We start from the raw sequence: 14,485 nt of genomic DNA on the forward strand, positions 1-14,485 counted from the left end.
CAGCATAGAGGGTCCTCCATTATCATGGACACAAAGGCTTGTAATCCATATTGGTGTTGCCCATGGGCTAAAATACCTTTATGATGAAAACCCCAACATCATCCACAAGGACATCAAGCCATGCAAAATTCACTTAGATGAGAATTAGGTTGCCAATGTCATACATTTTAGTCTACCTAGATTTTTAAGATTTTTTGGTGTAATCTCTACGTTCTTCGGGTAAGATTCGTAAGTCTTTTTAGCTAAATTTACTATGATGTTAAGATTTATAAGACTTCTGGGCATAATTTACAATTCTTTTAGGCAAGATTCATAAGTCATCTAAGCAAAATTTGTTTTAGTGTCAAGATTTATAAAACCTCCTAGCATAGTCTCTAGAACCTCCAAGCAAGATTTATAAGTTTTCTAAGCAAAATCTGTTTTAGTGTCAAGATTTATAAAATCTCCAAGGATAGTCTCATGACCTTTAGGCAAGATTCTTAAGTCTTTCAAGTTGAATCTACCTTAGTGTTGACATTTATAAAACCTACAAGTGTAATCTTTAAGTCATCCGAGAAAGATTCCTAAGTCTTTCAAGCATAATCTACTTTAGTGTCAAGATTTGCAAAACCTCTTGGCATAATCTCTGAGCTTTTTAGGTTTTTTTTTTTTTTTAAATGTTATAACCTTTGTTTAAATGAGTATTTTAAAATAAGATTTTTAAAGTTATGGAGCCTTTGGTGAGAAGAGCTTCGGGTCAACTTTTAAATTTACTATGTTAGTTATGAAAACTACTAAAAAATAAACAAACAAACAAAAAAAAAAGATAGAGTAAGAATTCAAAAAAGGTTTCTAGATAAGTAAAAGTCACAAATGGGTTCATCAAATGTCCAAAATTATCAAAAAAAAAAAAAAGAAAAAAGAAGGAAGAAAAGCCAATGGATATAAAAGAAAGATTCAAAAAGATGAAAACATTAGAAGCGGCTTCTAGAGACTAAAATAACCGAACAAATCCTGAAAATCAAATTAAAATGATTAAAAGGGCAAGGTTAAAACCTATTTGGACTCATTTGACGTCCGTTTTCGATGCTGTTGTTCTTTTAATTTTGAAATTTTATGCCACATTTATTTATTGTTTTTATGAAAATTTTTTAATGGCATAAAATATTTTTTATATAATATTTGTGCTTAATTAAATAATTATTATATATTATGCACATGAATTCTATTATTTTAGTTTATGATTAAATATTTTGGCATGTTAGACTCTATTGACAGTATGTACTCTCCCTATATAATATTTAAAATTTACTTACTCCAGTCTTAAATTTTATGTGCATAAGTGAAAAAATTTAGTTAAAAATTTTTTTAATAATTTTTGCCTATCCATTTTAAATGCACCTTGCATTGTTTAAGCAAGTTGGATTTAAACTCCACAAAGATTTGGTATCACTAATAACATATTGGTACTTTTTTAATGATTATTAGATAATATTGAATTATTATTTATATGAAATAATTGGAGTTTGAAATTTTTACTTTGATTTCTTTTTCCCATGATAATTTTAAAGTTATGTACCATCGTTAATTTGGGAAATTAGTGTTTTAATGGATGATACATAAGGATAAATTGTGAATTTAATATTGGTTTATTCATAAATTGCAAGACACTTGGATTTTGAATGCAATAATTATTTATTAATTCATAGAGACACATTCGGTTTAAGTACCTCACCAAAGCAATCATATCTATAATGATTCATCAAGATATGTATTGATTATTGGTGTCTCATATAGAGCAATCTACTTTTTTACAATCCAAAGAGATACATCTTGGTCAAATATCTAGCAAAAAGTGGTCAAAATGCATACAATTAGTTAAGTTTGCAAACTAAAATTATGAACAATCTAAATTTCTCGGTGTGAGAAAATATAATTGGTTAATGTGGGTGTTTGGTTACCAAAAGTGACTCACTCATTAACACTGTAAGATTTTCTCATGCACAAAAACGAGAGTATTTTCAAATTACTTTATACAATCACTTGCCTAATGAAGTTTATTATGTTTGGTTATTTAGAGTGGATGTGAAGCATAATGGTTAAGTGTATACTAATCTAGATGGTTTTCTACCCAAAAAGGATAGGCTGTTCGAAAACTAGTTAAGATATTCTCATATTGGCTTCATGTCAAATGTGCATACTAACATGTTACATTCTCTGTCCAAATGAGAGTTTGTGATAATGCACTTAGACTATTCTATTTAATTTCAAATAACACATCATGGATTAATGCTATTTGTAAGGATTGTTGCCTATATGTGAATGAAGTATCCTTTTATCCTAAATATTATAGATGATTTTTGGTGATAACAATTAAATAGCCCTAATAGAAATGGTAAAATATGATTTAGAGCTTAATTAAGTCATGGGTGTTTTCTTGGACATAATCGTTTAGTTTTGAAAATTTTTATTAATTATCGTCCAATTGTTAAATTGTTGCTTTTTGTGATACTAAAAGTATTTTTATTTGAGACCTTTTTGTGAATCTTTTAAATATTGTCTAATCATATGAATCTATAAAAAAATAATTGTCACGTGAATGATCAGTAAGTTTGTTATATTGTTTTGTTTCTATTTATCATTGTTTGATAAATTGATTATTTTAGATATGTGAAATGATCATACTTAAGCAAAATGTGACATGTGATATTAAATTTGATTATTTTGATAGCATGTGTTATATGGCATATATATGCTTAGCATGCTTACGATGTTTTAATTTTATATATCACAAAATTATTTTTTGAAATTTCAGGCATTAAGTTTATAGCCCAATAAAGTGCATATTGTGATATGTGTTTTAGAAGCTTATTTTCCATGGACATATGAAATAATATATATTGGCTATAATGATGTATAAAAAACATTTAGATTTTATACTAGTTTGTTGAAACAGTGAGAGAGTTTTGCTATTAAAGTTATGAATTATATTATGAAAAGTAACATGCATTAAATAATTGCATAGTGAATTTGCTTCAAATAAATTGTTAAACTAGTTTTTAAAATCTTTTGTTTTTTCAAACTACTTACTAAATCAAGTGCACTTTCCTAAGACATTAATTGTTTTGTATTACCATAAAGATCTTAGGTAATAAATAAATATAAGTTGTCAAAGTTAAAATGGATATGAGTAAAAGTTTTAGTCTATAAAAGTAAGTAACATTAGTTTTACAAATTTCAAGGTTCTGACTGAAATATATTATTGTTAAGACTTACTAGATTAACTTGTCTTAATGTTTATGTCACAACTAATGTTTGGTGGTGTTAAAAATATTATATTCCTCACATGAACATAAGATTGATTTATACCATAATCGTTGTGTATATATTATTCTCCAGAAAAATTATGCATTATTGACTTTCATCATATTCTATAATATTGAGATTTATGGTATGAAAATTATGTAATTTGTTGAATCTCATGTAAATATAAAGTACTTACATTGGTAGATGTTCTTTGTGGCTAGCCAATCAATTTTTAATCTTGAAATTTCATGTAGTCATGCTTGAAATAATGAAATGCTATAATAAAATATTATTAATTGTTAAGACAATTTACTTGATAGTATGACATGCTAAGTTTTTGTATTGATTGATACATGATTACGGAACATAACTTGAAAATTTTTAAAGTGCATAAATAATAATGGGCTTTTTAAGTTTTAACTTCTAGTGATCCATAGAGGTACGTTTAGATTAGTATCTCACATAAAGTATCACATTTATAAATAGACATAAGAAAATCATTTGAACCGTGATCATTATGAAATTTTTTATATTGTTTAGGGATTGTCTCTAAGTTATTACATTACTTGCCCAAAATGGGTGATTATATATTTTTAATTTAGAGATAATTGTCAACTATTTTTGTGAAGTGAAAAGATATATAAACCTAGGAAATTTATTTGCTCAAATGGGATAAATTTTTGAAAGTTTTGTATTTTCATTATTTTGAGGTGTGATCACATAAAGGTTTAAAGTCATATCTAAAAGAATGTCCAAGGTCATAGTTATGATATGGCACCTTGATTGTTTTGATAAGACTAGTAATAATATCAACATGATTAAAGTCTTATCTGTTTGGATCATTGATTGGCCTTTGGTCTTAATTTCAATTTATTTGAATAATTTTCATTATAAATTAATACCTATCATGAGTGAAAAGTTCTTGAATGCTTTGTTTAACATAGTAAATGTATAGATATTAGCCACTTTAATTTATTACATTTGGAATATATATATATGTTGTCAAATTACTTATGATAAACAAGGTGATTTGCTTTCGTACAAAAAAGTTTTAGACCTGTTATGATATATCAAGTTATTTTAAGTAAAATTGATAGTTGTTGAAATATAATTTTATTTTAATAAATATTTATATTGGTTGTTTAACTCTTAATTAAGATATTGGTTTGATTATCTTAGCTAACATTATCAAACTTAGCAATTATCAAATTTTTAAGGGTATATTGTTGTCATTTATTGACAATGCATTTTAAAGAAAATTGTAATTTTTTTTAAGGAACTCACATATAAGGGGAGAATTTTGTTTTACAGTTATCACAGATGTGAGAGTTTTAAGGAACAAATTTTGTACAAATAAGTAAATTACTTTTTTTTATTAGTTCAATCCTTTTTTTATGATCTTTCCTAAATTTTGTTCATTTACTTTTGAAAAAGAATAAAAATTTTATAGTTTTATCTCATGTCACTTTTCTTATTTTGAATTATATATAGAGTTCAATCTTCAAAGTTACCAAAAAAAATATTATAAAAGTTTTGACTTTGTTGTATTTTGTTAAGTAAAAAAAAAACAACTATTCTGTTAAATGAAGTGAAAATCAATGGGAGTTTTTTTGCATATCCTTTAAAGTATTAAAATCTCATAAATATCCTAAAGTTATTGTTTTGAAGATATAATGTTTTAAGGTCAACAGGAGCTCATAAGCTATTGGTATGGGCACATTTTAGGCATGATCTATAATTTAATGAATTTTAAGTTGGTTGAAAATGTTCTCATGTTCATAATATGTTAGTAATTTTGTAAGTGGTTTAGTAATATGCTCATGTTCATAATATGTTTATGATTCTAAATTTGATTAGAATATGTTTGTGATTCAATAAATCAGTAAGAGTCATTGTGATTTGATTATGTGATGACATATTTTATCTATGTGATTATTATGGTATAACGAAGCTCATAATATAGATATCTGTAGATATGGAAAATAGAATCTATTAAGGTTGTGATTGATTATGTCAATGATGCATTATAAATTTTATTTTGAAACCATTATTATTTTGGGTTTTTTTACTCTGTTAAATGCATCACATGTGAATACTAATTACCTATAAGATATAGTTTGAGATGAATAAGTTCATGATGTACCATAAAGTTAAGTGGACATAACTATTTTATATATACATCATGGTTATTATTTGTATATATGTTTATTATTGCATGTGTACATATCATATTGACATGTCATATTATAAAATCTTATGACTTGGTATCTGTCGTAAATATGACTTTAATGTTGTTTCAATATATCCGAAAGTGATACCAACAAGTAATCTCAAGCGTTAGAAGGAAACATATAGACACATTTGGATGCTACAAAAATTTCTCAACAAGTTTAAAGAAATCAACAAGAGGACTAAGAATGAAAATAACACATTGAGGTTATATTTAGGTGTTATTTTCTTATTACACAACCACACTAAAATCCATTGTCGATAGTCTCTGGTACTTATAACCATAGATTAGTCTTATGCTAATAAAGGGCATAATAGTTGCCATTATTCGGTATTAGATAGTTTTATTAGATAAGATCATTAAGTTGTTGTCTTAAAGGTTAAATTATTTTTAAAACTGTGGCCACATCATAATAGAGTTAATCAACATTGAATATTGTTTTCTAAATTATATATTTTTTTAAATCGAACAACCCAGTTAATATTGTCCAAGTGAGAAAAGTTAGAATTTTTCATAACATGAACTACTATTAATTGATGATTTTAATGTTTAATAAAATTGACTAATAAGTTTAGTTCTAATTCGAGATAAGTATGAGAGCCAAAATAATTTAAAGTGATCAACTAATTGAGGGTTTTGTATATCTTATTAAGTTAGTGTGATTTGTTAGTTATATAAGCCATTGGCCCAATAAAGCTTTAATGGAAAAGCTTCTAAGGTTTTAATAAAATTGGCTAAAGCCCCTTTTTCATTTCTAATTAATAATATTTACCCACTAAGAGTTGCCAGTAAGAAATGAATGAAGAAAAAAATTTAGTTTCTTCAAAAAATCTATAGTTGCATCCATTTTTCAATTATTGCTACCTGAATAAATATGTTAATAATTTATTTGGCTATGATGTTCTAATATTCACATAGTAATCTTAGATTATGCTTACATTCAAAATAATAATCCTTTAAAGGATTATCTTAACCTAATGAGATCAAGTAGACCAGCATGTCTAAGTTAGATAAAAAAATGTCTTACATTAAAGATTTTGAGATCAATTGGATCCGCAAATGACTCAAGCAGTCAAGCTACCTGTTAAAATAGATTTTTATTAAACAAGTTTAAATTTGAACATAAAGTAGCTCTTGTATAACAAATTAATCATGTTTGACACCGAGCTAACACAAGGCAATTGAACGAAGTTGGCTTGGGTTTAATTTTTAAGTGAAAAATTAAGGGTCAATAGATTTTGAAAAATTTAGATTTTTTATTAATCCAATATGAGTTGTTCAGTGGTTGATTAGATCATTAAGTTTCATATAATTTTTTTGTTTGAGATTATTTGAATTGAATTATTTTGGATTTAAGTTGTTAAAATGATCAAATTAATCATTTAGGTCATGTTGGAAATAGTTTGGATTAGAAAAAATATAGTAAATAAATATGATTAAAAATTTTAAAATTTTGATATTATTATAAAAGCTGATATGGTTATTAAATATCTAAAATAAATGCATAAACTTATAAAAATATTTAAAATATAAAAATAATATAATGATTCTTATGTCAAACACATTTTTTTCTTAAAAAACATTTTTCTAGGAGGTTTTTAGTTTCGGTTTGAAAAGCAAACATTTAAATTTAAAAGTCACATTTTCTTGTTACATAAAACTTGAAATTTAGTTTAATTAATTTATATAATTATTTTAAAAAGATATTTATTAAATATGAAATTTTGATTTTAATATCTGTAATTTTTTTATTCTCAAGTAACAAATTTTTTAAAAAATAATATTAAAATTATATAAAACTGATTTTAAATGCAAAAAAATTACTATCCAAAGTTATGCTAAACTAGAATTTATTCTAGATTTAAATAAGATATTTTGAGTACAAAATCATTTGTGGCCATGACTTTATAGTCAATTTTATTCGAATTAATAACTTTGATTTCTGACTAATCTGATCAAGTCGTTTACATTGGGTCAATTTTTTTAACCTAACTTCAGCTAATTTTCTCGAATTCACACGTGTTGCACGCTCTACCACTTTCTGCGTTTATCTTCCAAAGAATCCATTGTTCAATTGAGGCAAGAGAAAATCAAGGCTGATAAACACTCGCAGGGAAAAGCTGTATGCATAAACAAACATACGGATACAAACATTGCAATTATGTTGCCCTTCCGTTAACATATGTTTAAATAGAGAAATAAGTCTTCATCTTCGTTCTAATTTGCTTCCATGGAGAACTTCTCAATAATATTTCTCATAACCTTCCTTCAATTTGCCATTTTTGTTGCATCAGAGCAGACTCCTTACAACCCAACAGATAATATCACCCTGAATTGTGGAGCTCCTTTTGATACATTTGGTCCAGATGGCCGGTTTTGGGCAGGAGACAATAGCTCAAAATTTGGTCCTTTTGAATCATCCCAGAACAAATCAGAAGTCTATGAAGCTGATGGTCCAGGTGGCTCTGTAGATACTGTACCTTACATGACTTCCCGTGTCTCTACTTCCGAGTTCAAGTACACTTTCAGTGTTACTCCTGGCCAGAAATTTGTTCGCCTCTACTTTCATTCGGCTTCATATAAAAAATTTGACCGATCCAAGGCCTTTTTCTCTGTCAAAGCAGGTTCTTTCACTTTACTGAAAAATTTCAGTGCTTTCCTTGTTGCTGAATCATCGAGGCATAAATCATTTTTTAGAGAATTCTGCTTGCATATAGAAGAGAATCAGGTGTTGGACCTAATTTTCACTCCATCACCTAGTGCTTCAAATGATACTTACGCTTTCATAAATGGAATCGAGATTGTGTCAATGCCTTCCAATCTTTACTACGCTCCACTGGAATCATTAGAGGGCATCCCTTACATTGGCCAAAGTACTACTTTCTGGATATACAATTACACCGCTCTTCAAATGTTTTATAGATTGAATGTCGGTGGCCGATCCATCTCACCAATGGGTGATACTGGCATGTTCAGGAGCTGGTTTGATGATTTTGGTTACGTGTCGAGTCCACAAAGTAATTTCACTTTCAACATCACAGCACCAATAAATTACACAAAAATTCCGAGATACACTGCACCGGAGGAGGTTTATCGGACAGCTCGGACATTGGGACGCAATCGTACTTACAACGAGAAGCACAACTTAACATGGAGATTGCCCGTGGATTCAGGCTTCAAGTATTTGGTAAGGCTTCATTTCTGTGAACCTCAAGAGGTGTTAGATTCACCGGGCTACAAACAGTTTCGGATCTTTTTAAACGGTCAAATGGCTGAAGCTCTTTTTGACGTAATTATGTGGAGTGCCCATAGCAATGTTCCAATTTATAAGGATTATGTTCTGTTGATATCAAAAAAAAAAGGAAAGGAGAATAAGCAGGATCATATCACCATAGATCTGCCCCCTGTAGTTGCTAAGTATTATGATGTCATCTTGAATGGAATTGAAGTGTTCAAATTGAACAATTCTGATGGTAATTTGGCCGGTTCCAATCCTGAACTACTGGTGGTTGAACCGTCTAATTCCACGGAAGAAAAGTCCAAGATGAAGCACAGAATGGTAATAGTTGGTGGTGGGTGTGCAGTTGGTTTGCTTATCCTTCTTTCTTTATTGACTTGCATGTTTGTTCGGCGATATAGAAAGAGGCAGCACTACAGTTCCTACTCGGGACCGAATTGGTTTTGCTGGTGGATAAATCCTAACAAAGGGAAATCCACAAAGTCATCATTTTTACCGGAAGAAAGATGCTGCCATTTTTCACTGGATGAGATCAAAGCTGCTACCAACAACTTCAATGATGATTTAGTTATTGGGAAAGGTGGCTTTGGCAAAGTATACAAAGGTTTCTTGAATGAAGGGGAAACAATAGTTGCAATCAAGCGCCTGAATCCAGAGTCTGGACAAGGTGTTATAGAGTTCTTGACAGAGATTGAGATGCTATCTCAGCTTCGCCACATTCATTTGGTGTCCTTAATTGGATATTGCTATGAGAATCGTGAGATGATACTCGTGTATGATTTTATGAGTAATGGGACTCTTTCCGATCACCTCTATGGCACAAATTATGATCCTCTGACCTGGAAGCAAAGGCTGGAGATATGCAAGGGAGCAGCTATTGGATTGAACTACCTTCATACAGAAGTGAAGCCTACCGTTATTCACCGTGACGTGAAGACAGACAACATTCTTCTAGATGATAAATTTACTGCCAAAGTTTCGGATTTCGGGTTATCAAAAGAGGACCCAAAAGTTGACATGCTTGATACCAAAGTAAAGGGCACACGGGGATACTTGGATCCAGAGTATGCTCGAGGTCATGGATTAACAGAAAAATCAGACGTATATTCTTTTGGTGTAGTGTTATTTGAAGTTTTATGTGGAAGAAAGGCTTTGGATAGGAAACTGCCAGAGGGTCAAGTTAACCTGGCTTATTGGGCTAGAACATGTATTGCGGATGGGACTCTTTATACGGTTATTGATCCATATCTGATTGGAAAGATAGCTCCAGAGTGTTTTAAAGTGTATGTTGAAATTGCAGAAAATTGCATAGCAGAAATGGGAGTCAATAGGCCATCAATGAATGATGTGATGGAAAAGTTGGGATTTGCAATAGAGCTGCAAGAGGCTGCTGATCTTGAGAAAGAGAAGATCAACCCCGGAGGCGATCTTAGCTACCCGGATATTGTGTTCCCGGTTGCTCGGAACATGAATTTCGATGGTGAATCAGGAGTGGATTCGGAGTTGGATTCTAATATATACAGTGGAATTGGTATATTAGATTCTAATACTACTGGAATGACTTATCCTACTATTGATTCTAGTAACTTGTCGGATATGTTCTCGAGCACCAACAACACAAAAAGCATGGGAAATTAGACAAAAGAATGGAGACTGCAGCCAAAAGCTTAATCCCTTTCTTTACGTTTTTTGCTAATCAATAATGTGGATGTAACTTAGGTGTGTTTAAGTAGTTTCATGCCTTGTTTCCTGATTGATTGATTTTGTAAGTCTTGATCATTTCTATTCATATCAGTGTTTGGTTGGTTTGGAAATACTATAATTTTCGGTACTTACAACTTTCTTGAATAAATTAGATCGACAAAGAAATAAATGTACCTAGTGCTATTAAAAAAAAAAAAAGAAAAGAAAAGAGACCACCATCTTCACAATTAAGGAGTTTCAACTAGAAAGCAATTATCATTTTTCTTTTACAAAAGAAAGGTTGAGTTTGAAGACTGGGAAAAAAATTGTAGAGGTTATAATTTAAACTTTAAATTTCTAAATTTAAAAATAATTATATAAATTAACTAAAATAACTCGAAATTAAGCAATTATTCAATATGATGCCATGGCCATGTTCTTCTTATTTTAGCTCTTTAGATTCTCTTTGATTTATTTTTTTAATTTATTCTGTAATGTTTCACGTTCCATGTCTTCTTTTTGCATTCCTTCTCCATTATTACTTATTCCTTTTTCTACTTTCCAGCTAGCTAGTCAAAAACAATAAAAGGGAGAACCAATAAAATTCCCTCTGGTATATGAAAAAGTTGAAGTACCAAATAAAATCTTTCTTATATTCTTTTCATTTCCCTCTTTTCGGTTCTTGGCTTTATATATGAATAAAAGTTGTAATCACCAATGAAAAGTTTCTGATATTCTATTCATTCCGATGCATGTTACCTTTAATTTCTTTTATTTTAATTTTATAATTATTTAATCACAACTAAAAATTATATAAAAATTCATCATTTATAAGTGTTAATTTTAAAAATATTTTAATAAATTTTACATAATTTTAAGTTTTAATTTATTAATTATAATTAATTCCCTCTTGTTACGTTCTCAGAATTAATTTAATTTTGAAAATTAATTAATAAGACCATACATCCAAAGTCTAAAAGCACAAAATACGACTTCCAGAAAAGAATTATAAAATCATGAAACTATTTCTCTCTTTTTGACAAATGTGTTTCACTCTCTGCTTTATTTTATCAGTCCTAACCTATTTCTCCATTGTTCAGTTTTTGAGACTTTGTCCTTTCCTCGATAAAGGCCTCTAAAACTTTAACCAATCAGCAAATACATAGAAAATTGAAGAAATATATAAAAAAAAATATTAGTCTTCCTTGACGTGACAACTGGTTCGGTGACGCCTTTATTAACCATCCATTGCTTCATCCGTTGAGTGACGCCTTTATTAATCATCATTTGCTTTATCCATGGACAACTTCCTAATCATTTTCTTAAGAGAAACATTTCCAACCGTTATTGTGAATTTAAATTTTTTATTTGTAGTTAATAATATTTATGCTAAATTTAGTGAATTGTAAGTATAATTTTGGTTAAAATATTTTAATAAAATAATGTTTAATGAAAATTTATCATCTAATTCATGAATAATGTATACATTTAATTCTCATAATCATATAAATACATAAAACTCAAATATTTTACAATAAATGTTAAGTTTTTTACAAGTAAATTCTAAGCTTATATCTTCTAATTTTATTACATAAAATACAATAGACTTTTAATTGTCTAATATTTATATGTATTTTTTACTTTTGATTTTCTTCTATAAATTTTAAGCTTATATCTCCTAATTATATTATATAAAACATAATGGATTTTTGGTTGTTTAATATTTATATGTATTCTTGACATTTGATTTTTTTTCTATTCATATTCTTTAAAACCATTATTTATTAAATTTTATTGAAACTTTTAATTTTCTAACGTTTATGTTTTTCACTTTTGATTTTTTTATAACTCATGGTTTTTGATCTCCCTTTTAATGATAAGATAAAGATGATTATATAAGTATATTTCATACTTGTATTATAATTTCTTTTTCCAATCATGAGATTTTTTTATTGTATTTTTTTTTATAATTTTTTATTTTTAATCATGATTTATGATTTTTTTATTTGATATTTTAAGTTTTTTATCCAATTGGTGTTTTTTTTATAGTATTTGCATTTTTATTTTATTTTTTTCATGATCATATTTTTTCACTTTAAATTTGAGATTTAACCAATTGGAATATGTCAAGATTGCTAAATTAACTTTTGAAAGATAATTATTTGATCAAATTTTGTGTTTGCAAAATGTGAGATGTTTATAATTATAAGACTAAAATTATAATTATATCTTCAAGATTTAAGGTATTTTTTTTTTAATATTTTCTATATTGATACTATTATAAGAGCAATGATTTGTTTTAAAAGCAATTGTGCATAAGACTACTGCTAGCATTCCTCTTCGTACGAAATTTATCTCATTAGAAAAAAAAAAAAAGGAAATATTAAAAAGGACGGAAAAAAAAAGTGACCACGTTGATCCTTCAGTTTCTTATTTATCTTTTCAAACATGGATAAAGAAAATTAAAACACTCCTTCTATTTCATTTTATTTTTTCTTTTTTTGAACACTTAAATGTTTTACTTTTTCTATATTCTAAAATTATTTTCATGATATGTTAGAACCTTTTGTCATTAGAAATTGGAACTTCAAATTTATGGAAAGAAATTAAATTTAATATTGTATAAACTAAAGTCAAAGTATTTTTCTTAAACTTTGTGCAAATCAATGAGAGATTAACATTACGGGACGAAACAAGTATTAAAAGAATAAAAAAAAAGAAAACAAAACAAAATAAAGGCCCAAGTAGAATGAAAAAAAAAAACAAACGAGGGTGTTACCTTCGATCAAGCATGACAATGGGTAGTTTGGACAAGTTTACATTCATCTCAATTTTGACACCTTTTTTTTTAATAATTCAACCTAACTTCAATTTCAACTCGACATTGAATTATTATTTTTATAACTAATCCCAATTTGACACATAAAACTATAATCTTTGTCTGATTTAAATTAATCTAAAATTAATTAAATGATATAAATTAATATAATATTCATACAGTTGTTAATATAAATTTTATATAAATATATAAAAGCCAAAGCATTTAGCATAAAAGGAAATAATCCTATTTAGATAAGTTATATTTTTAACATGTGGAATGTCATAGGTAAATGTCATGTGTTATATAATTAATGAATATGATTATATAATTAATTTTAAAACAATTTATTATGGCTAAATTAATTATGTTTAAATACCAATATTCTTGCCTCTTATAAATTAGCTATAATTAATTTAATCATTAATTTAAAAAATCAAATTTTAAATAGAAAGTTAATTAATCATGAATAATTTTGCTTATTTACTAATCTTTATTTTATGATTATATAAATATATTAATTTGTTAGAACAGTATAATATATATATATATATATAGACAAACACACACAGAATATAACTTTAATATATTAACTTGAAAAAAAAAATAAAATAAATCTATCAATGTAGGGTAATTTTTTATATATGAATAGTGTCAAATGATGTCATGTGTTTTGATGATAATTAACAATTCACATTTCAAAATTAAAATTACAAACTAATTTAATCTTTAATATTTTTGCAATTATGGTCCAAAAAATATTTTTATCTATTCAATGGCTTTAATTTTAGTTTTTTTTTTTTTTTAACTTTAAGTATGAATATTTCTTTAATTTTTTTACAATAAAAATCTTATTGGCCATGCATTCAATAGCTTTAATTTTGTTTTGAATTCTTTTAATTTTTTTACACTTACATTACCTTAATTTTGGGTGTTTGATTATAAAAATAAAAAGAATTGATAGGTCAAATTATATATTTAAAATTTAAACTCTATAATAATATGTAATTGAGGAGACAAAAATTTTTCATAATAATATGTAGTTGATTGATAGTTCAGTACTTGAAATTCACATTTTATGAGTATACATGTTGTCTATATAAATATATATATATATATATATATAATGGTGATATGATGAAGTTAACACATACAACAACTATTGTCAAAAAATTTTCATTTGTATTCTTCTGTTCTCTTTTACCCTTGATACATTATTTAAATAATGGTA

General features: G+C 27.3%; 1 pseudogene across 1 annotated transcript; it reads left to right on the top strand.

The window, feature by feature from the left end:
• Positions 1-7,443: 7,443 nt before the first annotated feature.
• LOC111305676 (receptor-like protein kinase FERONIA pseudogene) lies at positions 7,444-10,693 on the top strand (annotated as a pseudogene). Its single transcript, XR_016331671.1, has one exon. The product of XR_016331671.1 is annotated as a receptor-like protein kinase FERONIA pseudogene (transcript).
• Positions 10,694-14,485: the final 3,792 nt, after the last annotated feature.

This window comes from Durio zibethinus, chromosome 21, assembly GCF_047325235.1.
Source record: "Durio zibethinus cultivar Kanyao isolate XHJ-2024 chromosome 21, ASM4732523v1, whole genome shotgun sequence".
NCBI classification, from domain to species: Eukaryota; Viridiplantae; Streptophyta; class Magnoliopsida; order Malvales; family Malvaceae; genus Durio; species Durio zibethinus.